Below are 15761 nucleotides of genomic sequence, written 5' to 3'. Positions count from 1 at the left end.
GATCTCAGGTTTGCGCTGTTCCTCACTGGCTTTGGAAATGAAAGGGAGCCATACTTCTCCCCTCATTTTCCTTCAAGCACGTCACTGATTTATCAGCAGTGTTGACATGTCACTGCTTTGGGATTCCCAGGCTTCACAGAATACATCTAGATTTTCTTTAGCGATTTTACTAGATGGATGCAATGTCAAAGTTTCAGCAGTGGAAGTGATCTGTTGGCCAGTCACCCTGAAATGTCTCCTCATGTAGACAGGTCATTTCAAGAGGTTCTGTCCCACATATGTGCCTCAACAATTGACAGGTCTTTGAGAAAACATTTTTATAGTTCAGCTTTCTCATTCTTCGCCATATATAGCATCATTTTATAATTAATAAAGAAAATAAACTAGGGCTTCCCTGATGGCTCTGTGGTAAAGAATCCATCTGCCAATGTAGGAGGCATGGGTTTGAACTGGGAGCAACTGAGCCCGTGGGCTACAACTACTGAGCCTGCGCTCCGGAGCCCGGGGGCCACAACCACCAAGCCCACGTGTTGCAGCTGCCGAAGGCCGTGCGCCCGGAGCCTGTGCTCCGCAGCTGCCGAAGGCCGTGTGCCCGGAGCCCGTGCCCTGCAGCTGCCGAAGGCCGTGCACCCGGAGCCCGTGCTCCGCAGATGCCAAAGGCTGTGCGCCCAGAGCCTGTGCTCCGCAGCTGCCGAAGGCCGTGCACCCGGAGCCTTGCTCCGCAACAGGAGAAGCCACTGAAATGAGCAGGCTGTGTTGCACACCTGGAGAAAAGCTCACACGCAGCACGAAGACCCAGAACAGCCGGAATAAATACGTAAATATAGATAAAGTGATCAGGAAAGAAAACATTACAACCTGTGCAAATAAATTTGTACATTAATGAGAAGATGATTATTATACCATACTGGTTCCCAACAGATTCTCTAGGATAGCAAAGCCGGAACAATTAAGGGTTTAGCATATACCCTATTGTTTCTGCTTCCCATCTGAACAGTGTAAGATGGTCACAGAATATTAGAACCAGGGGGAATCCTGAGACTCCCATGGTGGTCCAGTGATTACAACTCTGTGCTGCCAATGCAGAAGCTCAGGTTCAGTCCCAGGAAACGAAGATCCCACCAGCAGGAATTCTGAACGACACTGTTGTGCCCACATATTTTATGTATGAAGGAATGTGACTCAGAGAAAGACTTACCCAAGATCTCTCAGCTAAACTGTGTCAGTTACCACAAGCTACACATTCTTTCTGACAACAAACAACACTTCTATCAATTAACACACCTTTTGCTGGAGAGAAGCCTAGATTAGGCAAGACTGATATAATGAGTAAAGAGTATGTATCAGTGAAAATGATATCTTGAGCCTTAAATGGTGCACGTGCATGGTAAAACACTAGAAAATACAGACAAGTGAAAAAAAAATCACATTTCTACTGTCCAGAGATCATCACTCAGACACACAGAGCTATGGTATGTGGGATGTCTTTGAATTTTGTCAGTGACTTAGCGGACAGTAAGCTCTCATGTGTAGACTCTATAAGTGGAGGACCGAGATTGTATACTTAGAGCACTGATGATTAGTGAGGTCAGGGTTCAGACGAAGCCTTGTCCGTTTCTACGTCACAGCCTCCTCACCTAGCAGCTCCAGTGCATAGGTGGGTTTAATGATGGCCAGCTTTGGGGTGGCAAACAGTTTCCTGGTGAGAATTGCTGGATCTGAATGAACACTGACGTAGCACCTGCTAAGGGCAAGGCGCTATCCTGAGCAGCTTACTTAGGTTCATTCACTCAGTCCTGACAACATCCGTGAGAATGTCGTCCCCCCTGGTTACACACAGAAACCGAGACCAGAGTACATACTTGCTTTAAGTCACGCAACCAGCGAGTGTCGGGCTAGGGACCCAAACCCCAGTGCCCAGCTGCTGTTCTTGTTCTTACAGGGCACACCTCTGTTGCCTTATAAGAAGTGAAATCCACAGAAATTCCTTATTGAAAGCCATGTCATTCTTGACTTCAGTTATTTTTCTCAGTTTTGCAAGGAGTTTGTCATGCTCTTGAAGAGCTGAGTATCTTCCTGTGAGAGTAAGTCCAAACTCTAACTTGCTGAACTGACCAAGTTACTTGGAAATAAAAGAATAATTATATGAAACAGTTAATACCCTGCTAACTTGCTGCCTGTGAGGCATTCTGTTAGACGCTTCCTCTATATTGTCGCATTCGTATCTTCCTCGAGCTCTGGGAGGAAGCCCACGTTACAGATGGGCACCCTCAGGTTTGCCAAGGTCACAGTGCTGCCGAGATGCAGAGTGTGATTCCCACCTGGGCTGCTTGCCTGGCACCCCGCCCCGTTCTCCCCTTTCCCTACCACTCTTCTCTCCCTCTTTTTACTTTGGAGACTTTGAGACATGTAACACTGTACCGAGTTTCCCGTGGCCCACACCCAAGAGCCCCTTTAAACGCGGTCAGTCTGCCTCCTTTACAGGATGGCATTTCAGTAGATGTGTGTGTTGGTTGCTGAGTTGGAAAGAAGAACCTGGATAGACGTGCTAGCTCTTGTCCAGAATAAAGCACAGCTCTCCTCGAGGGCCCCGCTGCCAGGAGGGTTTTGTGGCCACAGACACTGTGGTGGTCACACTGTGTGTCCCGTGTGACTTAGTAGGCCGTTGGAAGGCCGAACCCACTCTGTACCTGAGCGGAAAGGTCTTCGTAGCCTTTGGATGGCAGTGTGGGGGTTGTTAGACCAAAGGGTGGGTGTCAGGGTGCGTTTTGAAGGTGTGCTCTGCTTTGAAGTTTTTTAGGTAGAAGCAAAGCATTTGTAAGCCAGCTCTTCTTCTAAAATGACTGACTTTTAAAAGCCATACTCTGCAGGCATTGTCTCTGCGATACTTATGAAGGGTTATGAATGCAAATTGAGGTATACCTGCTGTGCCTTTTTTCCCTAAGTACTTAAATAAATCACTGCCCTGTTTATGTTTCAGAGCTCACCTTGTTTTAGGACAGGATTTCACTCTTGTGAGCATTATTCGTTTTGAACTTTCGTTTCGGCAGAGTAATCATTTTAGAACATTGCTTAGCTTTAGCTTTTTTTTCCTTTAACTTCTTGTTTGACTGAAGTGTAGTTGATTTACAGTGTTGCATTAGTTTCTGGTGTAAAGTGATTCAGTAACCTGTGTGTCTGTTCTTTCTCAGATTCTTTTCCCGTTAGGTTGTTAGAAAATACTGAGTATAGTTCTCTGTATATACACTAGGTCCTTGTTGGTTGTCTGTTTTGTGTACAGCAGTGTGTTTAGCCTTGACTTGGAACTTGATTCCCTCCTGTGTGTTGTTTTCCTTTATTAGAATTCATGGTAAAAATACCATCTGGTTTAAATGTTTACAAGATTTTTTTGTTGCTGAAATGTCAAGTTATTCTGTGCCTAGAACATTACTGTGGTTTCTTTAACTAGAAGAAGCCTTTCATCTGTAGAACCGTATTTTTTTGAATCCTTGGACCTTTCTTTTTTCTTAAAAAATAGTTGAGTACCTTTCCCCTAGTCTGTGTAATAATTAAGCAGATGGTGTTGATTTATACATGGTTTTCGTTATTGATTGTCTTGATTTACTCAAGACAAAAGAGACAAAGTTATAAACAATTAACAAATCACTGTTAGATTTTTGGCTATTGGGCAGAAATAATCGCATTTATAGAATTGTGTTTTAACAGTTGTTTTCCCCTTGATAATTATCCTCTTAAATTTTGTGATGTATTTATTTGGATTTGCTGTGGAAATACACCCACTTTATTGGGCTTTTTGAGATACAAATTTTATTATTTGCATGGATTTTATTTGACTTCTGTAATAAAAATTATCTGAGGTGGCACATGGGTTGGGTTTCTTCTCAGATACCAAGCTTAATCTTATAGATTCTTTTCTTGAGAAGGACCTTAGGTGGGAGTGACGGTTTTGCAGGAAACGACCTCCTGATCAGGGCAGTGCATGGAGTGAGGGATGTGGAACCCTGATGTGGGCAGGGGCGCCTGGATAGAGTGCAGATTTCTCTGGAGCTGAGAAGGGAATAGGTAGGATTCATCAAGTAAGAGTAGATCAGTATTATTTGACATAACTGATTTAGTAAGGTTTTTGTGTCTCACTGTCCTCTTGTATCCACTGGGGGTTATCCCACAGATAACAAAATCTATGAATGCTCACACTGTGCAGTGTTTGTATATAACCTCGTGCATGCTCTGTATACTTTGAATCATCTCTAAGTTACTTCTAATACCTAATACAATGGAAATGCTATGTACACAGTGGCCAGCACACAGCAAAACTCATTTTGCTTTTTGGAACTTTCTAGAATTTTTTTTCAAATATTTTTGATCCGTGGTTAGTTGAATTTGAGGATGCAGAAACCACAGATACAGAGGGCTAACTGTATATAATATCATCTAAAGATTCCAAAATAGAACCTGAAATGAGAAGAGTGATAGCATCGTTCAGCTTCCATATGCATGTGAATAATGTCAGTAGTGGAGAAGGCAATGGCACCCCACTCCAGTACTCTTGCCTGGAAAATCCCATGGACGGAGGGGCCTGGTGGGCTGCAGTCCATGCTAAGGGTCAGACACGACTGAGCGACTTCACTTTCACTTTTCACTTTCATGCATCGGAGAAGGAAATGGCAACCCACTCCAGCGTTCTTGCCTGGAGAATCCCAGGGACGGGGGAACCTGGTGGGCTGCCGTCTGTGGGGTCGCACAGAGTCGGACATGACTGAAGCGACTTACCAGCAGCAGAAATGTCAGTAGTTGTGAGTCAAGCACATTAATTTGAATTGTCTAGCATATTGCTATTAGTGTCCCTCATAGAATATGACTTTTAAAAGTGGACAGTATGTTTCTTAACCCTGGTAAGCAGTACTTTAATAACATTTCACTTATTCCTAAAGTTCCATAGAAACTTAATTTTCTAAAATTCTGTTTCTTGAAACAGAATTATATGAAATAAGTAATAATAAATAATATTATTAAATTAAATAAAAACAAAGACAAATTTATATAATAAGACTGATTTATAGTTTTTAGGAAATAAAAATGTTTTATAAAGGTGAAAAGAAAGTAACCATCATATAGTGGGTACCCAAGAATTAGATGCAGGATGTTGAACAGATATTAGTTTCTGTCCTGCCTATTTTTTAGTATTTAGTATTTTAGTATTTGGTTGTTTGCTAAGTCGCTTCAGTCGTGTCCAACTCTGTGCGACCCCATAGACGGCAGCCCACCAGGCTCCCCCTGTCCCTGGGATTCTCCAGACAAGAGCACTGGAGTGGGCCGCCACCTCCTTCTCCAATGCAAATCAGTAGCTTTCAAAATTCGGAGAAGGCAATGGCACCCTACTCCAGTACTCTTGCCTGGAAAATCCCATGGATGGAGGGGCCTGGTGGGCTGCAGTCCATGGGGTTGCGAAGAGTCGGACATGACTGAGCAACTTCACTTTCACTTTTCACTTTCATGCATTGGTGAAGGAAATGGCAACCCACTCCAGTGTTCTTGCCTGGAGAATCCCAGGGACGGGGAAGCCTGGTGGGCTGCCGTCTGTGGGGTCACACAGAGTCGGACACGACAGAAGTGACTTAGCAGCAGCAGCAGCAGCTTTCAAAATTATCACAATCCTGTGAAACAGATGGTACTGTTTTCACTGTTATCTATTTATTAAATTATCAAATTGTTAAATTATTAAACTGAGGCTCAAAAGGTAACTCATATGCTTCACACCAGATACCCTTTTAATAATGGACATGTTTGCTCTGGATTCTCAAGTTCTCATATACTTCTCTGTAAATACTAAGGTAATTTCCAATAGGCAGACTAAATACCAAGAAACGGAACTGTTGGCCAGAGCAGTTGTGGTAGTGTGTCCTTAAAGACTAAAGATGTGAGAATTCTCAATGGATTTCAGAAATTGTTACCCCAAAACTGGGTTTGCCTTTTGGTGGATGTCAAGGCAAAAGACACAACCAAACCAAGATGGGGAGATGGAAGGATTTATTATTACTTGCTGCAAGTCAGGAGAACACTGAGGATCTTTCTAGAAGCAGCCTAGACAGCATAACTGGGGAAATTTTAAATTAAGGGTACTTGCATATGCATGAAGGCGCTTCGGCAGTCAACAGATTGAAGTCACTAGGGTCAGAAAAAGTCATCATCCTTTAGATTGTAGTTTATCTGTTGGTTGAGCATTTCAGGCTAATCTTTACCATTGAAACAGAACTGAGAGTCTTTATAACTAGTATATTATCTTTGCTATTGTTACTTATCTTACTGGATGACAGGGCAGAGTTTCTGTGTTTTTTTGTTCCCATAAGATCGTTAATTACTGAGATCTGTTCAAGGGCAAGCATGGTGGCAAGGCTTAGATCACAAGATGGCTTAGGCCAAGAATGGTTCTCTTATGCCAAGAAAGCCTTGCCTGGTTCTCTTTCTCTGGGAACACCTACCCTATCTGCTTACAAAATGACCAAATAAATAGTACCATATATAACTGCCAACTAAGATCTTGGTCTCTTATAAGGAATTAATGAGGACAGCATTAATTGTTTAATCTAGAATCAGCCATCTCTGAAAACAGCATCAACAACTATCATATAGTGAGGAAAACTTAGATAATAAGAGAACGTTAGAACAGGACCACTAAGAGCAAAGTCACAGATGAACTGTCCTGTAGTTGGAATGTGTCCCTGGGATCCTAGAGGGTGGAGGGCCTGGATGGTGCGGTGGGTACTGATGCCCAGACTCAGCCTCTGTGCACCCATTCTGGATCGGGTCTGGGAGACAGAGTTTTGGGTGAAGAGAAAAGAATAGTTTTATATCTTTGCCTGCAAAGGGGGCCACAGTGGGCTTGTGCCTCTCCAAACTGTGTGCCCTGCTGTGGAGGATCAGTGGGGAATTGTACAGCAGTGGTTAAAAGGGGTCGCTGATAAGATAAGGGTGTGTGCAGCGCCTCTGTTCCTTTCATTTCATCTCAGGCAATCTTTTGATGATCTTCTCTGGTTCATTTAATTTGGCCTTAGGTGGTTGGGTTTTAGTTCTGTGAAGAGCTCAAAGACACTGTTAGCGTATCCCTTGAGGGGAACCGGAGCCCTGTCTCAAGGCTACACTGTTGTGTCCTGGCTGCTCCTCACTGGTTTCTGCATCCCCTCGCTTCCCGATTCAGTTCAGTTGCTCAGTTGTGTCCAACTCTTTGCGACCCCATGGACTGCAGCACACCAGGCCTCCCTGTCCATCACCAACTCTTGGAGTTTGTTCAATCTCATGTCCGTTGAGTCGGTGATGCCATCCAGCCATCTCATCCTCTGTTGTCCCCGTCTCCTCCCGCCTTCAATCTTTCCCAACATCAGGGTCTTTTCTAATGAGTCAGCCTTTTGCATCAGGTGGCCAAAGTATTGGAGCTTTAGCTTCAGCATCAGTCCTTCCAATGAATATTCAGGACTGATTTCCTTTAGGATGGACTGGTTTGATCTCCTTGCCATTTAAGGGACTCTCAAGAGTCTTCTCCAACACCACAGTTTAAAAGCATCAATTCTTTAGTGTTCAACTTTCTTTATGGTCCCACTCTCACATCCATACATGACTACTGGAGAAACCATAGCTTTGACTAGATGGACCTTTGTCAGCAAAGTAATGTCTCTGTTTTTTAATATGCTGTCTAGGTTTGTCATTGCTTTTCTTCCCCAGGAGCAAGCATCTTTTAATTTCATGGCTTCATCTGCGGTGATTTTGGAGGCCCAAGAAAATGAAGTCTGTCACTGTTTCCATTGTTTTCCCATCTATTTGTCGTGAAATGATGGGACCAGATGCCATGATCTTAGTTTTTTGACTGTTGAGTTTTAAGCCAGCTGTTTTTTTGTTTGTTTGTTTGTTTTTAATTCATTTCTGCCCTTTGGAACTCAGGGAAGGTTGTAGAAGCTAGAGTCTGTTCCCTACAAGCAAGAAACAGGGAACAGAAAGGCTTCTGTGCTCAGGAGCCCTTCAGGGCCCTGCTTGATTTCAGTAGTAAGGGTGATAAAGTAATATGATTTAGAGATTACAAGGGTTGGTTCTGTGGGTTCTATTTAAATAAGTCACTGATAGATTATTTTCATGTTACTTCTGTCTTAGGAATCTGTCCCTAATTGCTTCTAGGAACATTCATTTGTTACATTCAGTTTTCAATGCAAAGGGGGTTCAGATAATAAAAATACCATATGTTTATAGTAGTTCCCTGCTTGTTTTTATAGTTTAAATTATCTTGAAAGCATGTTAAGATCTTTTCACCAACACTCAACTGGTCAGAGATCTTAGGTAAATTAGCCTTACCGTTGGCCCTCACAAGTCACCTTTCATTTGAAAGAAGAACAAAGCAGATTTTGATTTGATGGACTTAAATCAGAAGGACGTCACAAGAGCATTTGCGGAGTAAGGAGCTTGAAAGCAAGAGAGGACGAAGTAGAATTGACTGAGAACCAATAGCCACGGGATTCCAGGAGTGTCTCCTAGATAGTGGATTGATGTCACCAAGAGTTAAGACAGACAGGGAAGTTAAATCCCTGACAGTGTGTGTCCCCGAGAGACAGGTGTCCCAGCAGAGGGGTTAACAGAGACTTCTGTGTGCTCAGGTACAGGAAAATGGACTTTTTTCTTGCTGAAAAATAACACTCTGATTCCAGCTTGAATTCAGCCCCCAGCTTGTCTGACTTTATCAGTCTCTGCTCTGGAACGCTGATGAAAGCCAAGTTCCAACTCAGCAGCGTGAAGCTTCTCTCAGCGTGAAAACATGTCTCTGTGACAGGCAGGGACACGAATGGGCGCCCACGGGCCAGAACTAGCAGCACAGACCGGGTAGCGGGTGAGCTCAGGTGGCCACATGAAGAGATGCTGATGAGTACGTCAGGACTGAACTGCTGCAGGGGTTTTGCCAAGATAATTTCAGGGCACTAGTTCCAGCTTGTCCTCCTCTTGTTCTTAATTTATCCCATTCTTATGTTTAACTCTCCTTCTTGGCCCCCACATGCTTTTCACAAGCGTGTTTTAAATCTGTTACCCACGTACGAGTCAATATTTTTGGAACTAGTTGTGTTTTAAAAGCATGCCATTTGTTTTTTTTTTTTTTTTTAATTAGGCAGCCAGGAGTTTTTCACTCATCTGAGTGTAGAGATGGGTAGCAATGATTTTGTTCATTGTTTACATTTGGACTTAAACTTTAATAGGACCATCATCCTGCTGCATTCTATGAACTGTTGAAAGGCGCTGCAGTTGGGAAGGTTGGGCTGTGAGGCTGTGTTCTAGTCACCTCCTTTAACAGGACCTGGAGGCTGTGATTCAGCCTCACACCTGGAGTCAGTCACACCTTACCAGCTAAACTGGACTGGACTGGTTTATACTGGGAGGAGGCCCTTGAGGGTTTGAAATGTTCCCATAGGAAGTTGGATTAATCCAGAGGTACCAGGATGTGTGTGTGTGCGCGCAGGTAAGGTGTGGCCACAGGCTAGGCATAGCCTAGACTGAGCCCTGACGGTTGTTCATTGTTTTTTAAAGTCACAAACGTGTGAGTTTGTGAAGCAAAATCAAATGTCTTATTTCCCTTACCAGGTAAACTTAAAACACTTTGAACTCTGAGAGTATATGTGGGTGACTTGTATACATTATCACATTTTAAAATCTTTAGGGCGCTCACACGCATGGTTTGTAACGCCTCTGTACCCAAGCGAGGTGTGTGCGTTAGTGTCTATGTCCAGGGAATGTTTTTAGTGTTCGTCTGTGTATTTTTACATGTAGCTTTGGGACTTTAGTTAGCATGTAAATATTAATATTTATAGGAGTATATGCTTACATTACCTTTTTTTCTGTGTTCCTGGCCCTCTTGCCAAGATTAATTTACAGAAATGCACTATCGCACTAAGCCTTCCATTATTCTGTGAAATAGGTCCTTGTATCTAGGAAGTAAGCTCAGCCCCATTCTCCTAGTTGCATTTTGGAGTCAGAAAACTGAAAAAGTTATCCACCCATAATATGAAGATGTCTCCCCTGGCTGGCCTGACCATGAAAGCGGGCTGCAGTCCATGGGTTCACAAGAAGTTGGACACAACTGATCCTGTATGCCCTTGCACTATGGATGGACGTTGTTTATTGCTACTAAAAAAATACTGTACTGAACTTCGTATGTGCCTCTGTGCAGATGTATGAATACGCCTGTAGGATAAGTTCCTAGAAGTAGAATCTGGGGGTCATTTAAATTGTAGGACTTACGTCTGCATTGTCTGCGAGTTGCATTGACCTGAACCTCCTCCTCTGCTGTTTGCCCTACGTGTCGCCTTTGAGAAAGAACGGTTTGCTTCCTTGTCCGTTGCATCCTAGCAGATCCAACCCCCTTTCATGTTCTTAGCTTTCTTTTTTAATTGACTCCTTTGTTCATGCAGTTCATTTTCTTCAGCTTTTAAACTCTGTGCTGGAGCTGACATGGCAGGCCTGCCTGTCCCTCTGTCTGGCGTACAAGCTGTTAGTCTAAACACGTATGTGTTGAGTTTAAGGGGAGAAATGACCGAGTGAGTGAGGACATTTCTGAATGATGTGATCATGTAAGACGTTGGGATACTAGTGGGAAGGGAGGGGTGTCTTGAGATAACAGATGAAACTGTGCCTGTCTGGTGAGATTTAGGAGGCGCGTCACAGATGTCAGATTCCTTCCCTCCTCCAGGCTGCTGCCAGCCCCCTGATAACAGGCTGTGACTGGGGGGCCAGGAGAGGACGGCTTTGCTGGAGGAACCCCTGCTGTCTGTGGAGCTGGCAGCCCTCCTTCACCATTTCCGCTGTGCTCTCCCTGAGCTCCTCCACCCCGAGACTCCTCCTGCGCTCGGGACCGCGGCTGGCTCTCTCCAGCCCTTCCTCTGTTCTCTTGCAAGGCCACTTTTATTCTGGCACATTGATAGGTTCATATTGTCGTGCTGCTCTCCGATGGGAGCAGTTTAATATTTTCTCCCAGAGTAAATAGGTTGATTTCATTGCCATCCCCCCTTTTTCCGGGGAAGGGCAGCAGTATTCATCCCCTAGATTTATTTCCAGTTTACTGTTGTAAGTTCACTTTAATATGGAGACTGAAGAAGTTACTCCTCTCTCAAGATCAGTACTGTTCTTTGTATTTAGTGAAGTCTGTGAGGCTGTGAGGGGTTAATTGTTCTCTGTGAATGGAGAGTCAATTCGTTAGATGTCTCCTGATGTCTCCTGTTAGATGTCTCCTGATGTCTCCTGTTAGATTCTAATCTTGAAGTCCTGACAAAGCTTGCTGTGAATTATAGTGCTTCTGCTTCTTTGCTTTCTGCTGTGTTAGGTAGGAGGGAGTCACCTCGTAGGAAAAAATGAGAAGAATATTGAGAGTAAATTCAGGCATTTCATTGTGAGATGAGGGAAAGTTACCTTTATAGCTTGTTGCTGCCTTGGGGCTCCTGGCCTTGTTCCTTTAACAGTGTGTACCCAAATATGAGCATCAGGGACTGTCTGCACCCAGTTACACAACAGTGGAGGGGGGCCGGTCTCCTGCACGGTCCCAGTTACTGCTGGGGGAGGGCAAGGACCATATTACAGGTCCCCCACCCCTCCATGAGGGGCGGGCGCCAAGGTGAGATGCTTTTCCCCCGGCAAGAACAGTAAGAAGACGCTAGTCTGAACATGACTTGGCCCACATAGTCATCTTCAGGAGCCTGTTATGGCGACTGTCCTGTGTCAGAGGCCGAGCGAGGTGTCATCAGCGCACACTCGCGCGTGAGGTGCCGGAGAGCGGGTGTGAACCGGCGCAGGCGGCTTCGTGCATCTGCGTGTGAGGCGGTGCGCTGTGTGCTGGACCCCGAGGTTGGGCTGGGCCTGGCGTCTGGTGACAGAGTGGGTCCCTCCTCCCTGACCCTGTGGGGCCTTCCTCTCCCCCGCCCCCTCCCCCTCCTCCCTCCTCCTTTCTTTCTCTCTCTGTGTCTCCCCCTCCTCCCTCCTTCTTTCCTTTCTTTCTTTGTCTCTCTCTCTCTCTCTTTCTTTCTCTGTCTCCCCCTCCCTCCTTCTTTCCTTTCTTTCTCTCTCTCTCTCTCTCTCCTCTCTCTCTCTGTCTCCCCCTTCCTCTTTCCCTCTTTTCTTGCACAGAATCCTGTTTACTTCTGTCCGTGCCGCTGAGCACACACCAGTTTCCCAGAGAAGCCTGGCCTGTCTGATCCCAGCCCTCGGCTTGCTCGGGGCCTGTGCCCAGCACAGAAGCAGAGGAGAAGAGGCGGACTGCAGGGCGGGCTCCCAGCCTTGTGGCCCCCAGGCGTCCTTCTGTGCCTGTTCATCTGCTCCTCTCCCTGTCACCACCTGGTCTTCCTTGCTCCTGCTTTCAGAGGATTTTGAAGCCAGCAAGTGGAGAGTTGTCCTGTTGGCTGTCCAAGGAGCAAACCCGCCTTCCTCTGCCTGCCTCTTGCCATCTCTGCCCTCATTTGCCAGGTGCCCTCTAGCCACCTGTCCGGGCCTGTCCCTCGTACCCCATGTCCACTACTGCTCCAGAAATCTTCTTTCCCATTCTAGTAAATGTCTCAACGGGTCTTTCTCATTGGGCGTGGCTTGTGGGATCTTAGTTCTCTGACCAGGGATCCAACCCACAACCCTGCAATGCCCTAAATACTGGACCCCCGGGGAGGTCTCTCTCTTCCGATGTTAAACGTGCTGAAACCTCTTCATCCCTCAAACAGCAAACAATTTAAAATCTTCCCTTAATCCCTAGCTTTTGTTCTGTGCACTGCCTTAACCTCCTTACAGGCTAGATTTCTCAGAAGAGTGGTCTGCACTCTCTTTTTATTTTTATTTCTTCCCCCGATCCTTACTCCTCAGCCGACTGGGAACCTGGCTCCTGGCCCCTCAAACCCCCAGAACTACTTCTCCTAGCATCACGACGGATTTCAGGATGACCGTGGACACGTCCAGTACACGCGTCCCAGGCTTCGTCTTACCTGCCAGTGTTGGACTCTGTTGACTGTCCTTTTTTCCCGAATGGCCCTTTTTCTCTTCCAGCCCCCCACTTGCTCTGGGTTTCCTCGTGTTTCCGGGGCTTGTTTGTGGCGCCCTTTCCGCACGCAGCCTCCTGGGGGCTGGTGGACGTGGGGATCTCAGGGCGGCCTGTCTCCTTTCTCCTTCCTCCCTGTTGACCCCCGTCCCTGCGTCCAGCCCTGGGTACTGTAAGTAGGTGGGAAAGCTAAGCTCGGTGCCCGTGCCCTTCTCACACCGCCCGGCCTGTCACGTTCCCCCCTGCAGCCGTGTCCTTCCACGCGTCTCCCGCGCCTCGCCCTGGATTCTGTGAGATGCCTTTTACGTTTCTTCTCCACCCGACCTGGAGCTGATGGCTTCCTCTCTTAATCCTCCTAATGCATTTGAGTGGTTTTCTGTAGTTGTTGGGAAAATGTTCAAAATCCCATAAGAAGTTCATGAGATCGGGCATCACTTTGGCTCCTGTCCCCGCCTCCCGCGTGTCCCTGCTGCTGGCTCCTGAGCTGAGCTAGTCCCCTGGGGCCCGGCTCCCCTACAGTGCAGTCCATGCTCCCTGCCCCACGCCTGCCTCTCTCACCAGCTGTTCTCCCGGTTTCCCCCCAGCTCCCTTCAGGGTTTTGAGCTCTCCATACACAGTCCTATACTCTTTAAAAAATTATTATTATTTTTGCTGAAGTATGGTTGACTTACAGTGTTGTTCTGATTGCTGCTGTACAGCACACTGCTGCAGTTTTATGTATCTGTATATACTCTTTTCCCATATTCTTTTCCCTTAGTGTTCATCATAGAATATTGAATATAGTGCCCTGTGGGACCTTGTTGTTTATCCATCTTATATATACTAGTTTGTTTCAAAAAATGGCCTGAAGACCTGAATAAACATTTCTCCAAAGAAGACATACAGACGGCCAGTAGGCACATGGAAGGATGCTCAACATCACCAATTGTTCAGAGAAATGCAAGTCAGTGTCCTTTATTCTTGACGCCTCACTCATCAGCCAGGCTCATGTAGATGCTTATTAAATGTTGAGTGAATGAACGAACTGCTAGTTTGTTGCCGGGGGAGGATTATTCATGATTAGCATTCCAAAGCCCCACAGTCTGCCTTCTCCAATTGCATCATGTCACATGTTTATGTTCCCATAAGAACTTCTTAGTAACCTGTACATGAGGCTCTGTGTACTTGGTTTCCCAAGTACCTTCATAGGATCTCCTCTTGAGACTTGAGGCAAGTCGGTGGGGTTCCTCAGACCATATGGCCGCAGCAGCCCCAGCATCTCCCTCCACCCCACACACATTTGCAGATGCTCGCTCAGGATGACTGAAATTCTAGATGATTCCTGGTGATTCTCAGTGTTCGTTCTTTACAGACAGGAGGTGAGACACGGGTGTCTGGATGTGTGTTCGAAGTCCAAGCAAGTTAGGACTAAGTCACAGGACACCTGAATCACAGCCCTCTGACTTTTCTCTACCTCTGTGTAGCCCATTTTCCTCAAATACGTGAAAATTTGTCTGTAATGATTTTTGGAAACTTTTAAAAGCGCTGGTAAAACATACTGTTGCCCATCTATATCCATCCAGAGGTAATGGGATCTGCAGATGCAACCACCTGGTGATCTAAAATATTAGGTTGGTGCAAAAGTAATTATAGTTTCAGACCCTGAATTTTAAATCATTTAAATTAAGCTCAAACACATCTTTATTAGTCAAAATAGGTACCATTACAATCAAGTCATTTTTGCCAGGGAGAAAGAAGTCTATTTCTGTAGCATAAAAATCTGTGCTTCAGGATTCGATGAACTCTCGGAAAGCATTTTCTGCCTCCTGCTCGTGGTGGAAGCGTTTTCCTTGAAAATGGTGTCGAGGTGCTTGAAGAAGAAGTGCTAGTCAGTTGGTGAGGGGTCAGGTGAATATGGCAGATGAGGCAACACTTCATGGCCCAATTCGTTCAGCTTTTGAAGCGTTGGTTGTGCAGTGTGTGGTTGGGTGTGGTTGCAGAGTTGGGCCCACTCTGCTCACCAGTGCTGGCTGCCGCTGTTTCAGTTTTCTGTGCATCTCATCGATTTGCTGAGCATACTCTCTTAGGTAATGGTTTGCTGGGATTCGGAAAGTTGTAGTGGGTCAGACCAGCAGCAGACCACCGAACAGTGACCATGACTCCTTTTTTGGTGCAAGCTTGGCTTTGGGAAGTGCTTTGGAGTTTCTTCTCAGTCCATCCACTGAGCTGGTTGTCACTGGTTTTTGTATAAAATCTACTTTTCATTGCACATCACAATCCAATTGAGAAATGGTTCATTGTTGTTGTGTAGAATAAGAGAATACAAACTTCAAAATGATATATTTTTTTGATTTGCAGTCAGCTCGTGAGGCACCCACTTAACCGAGCCATTTCACCTTTCCAGTTGGCTTCAGCACCAAACGACTGTAGAATGGTTGATGTTGGGTTCTTGGATAGCTTCTCATGTCGTTGTAGAAGGATCAGCTTCGATGATCCTCTCAGTTGTTGTCAGCTTCCAGTGGCCAGCCACTGAACCTCCTCATCTTCAAGGCACTTGTTTCCTTCTCAAAGCTTCTTGAACCACCCTGCACTGTATGTTCGCTAGCAGTTCCTGGGCCAAATGCACTGTTGATGCGAGCTGTCTCCACTGCTTTATGACCCATTTTGAACTCAAATAAGAAAATTGCTCGAGTTTGCTTTTTGTCTAACATCATTTCCATAGTCTAAAAGACTTATAAAATAAACAGCA

General features: G+C 45.5%; 1 protein-coding gene across 28 annotated transcripts in view; it reads left to right on the top strand.

The window, feature by feature from the left end:
• DST (dystonin) overlaps positions 1-15761 on the top strand; it is a 513843-nt gene that overhangs the window by 287280 nt on the left and 210802 nt on the right. The gene's annotated exons all lie outside the window — the stretch shown is intronic.

This window comes from Bubalus bubalis, chromosome 2, assembly GCF_019923935.1.
Source record: "Bubalus bubalis isolate 160015118507 breed Murrah chromosome 2, NDDB_SH_1, whole genome shotgun sequence".
Taxonomy (NCBI): domain Eukaryota; kingdom Metazoa; phylum Chordata; class Mammalia; order Artiodactyla; family Bovidae; genus Bubalus; species Bubalus bubalis.
The sequence above is the reverse complement of the archived record's forward strand: the minus strand, read 5'-3'. Positions and strand labels throughout refer to the sequence as shown.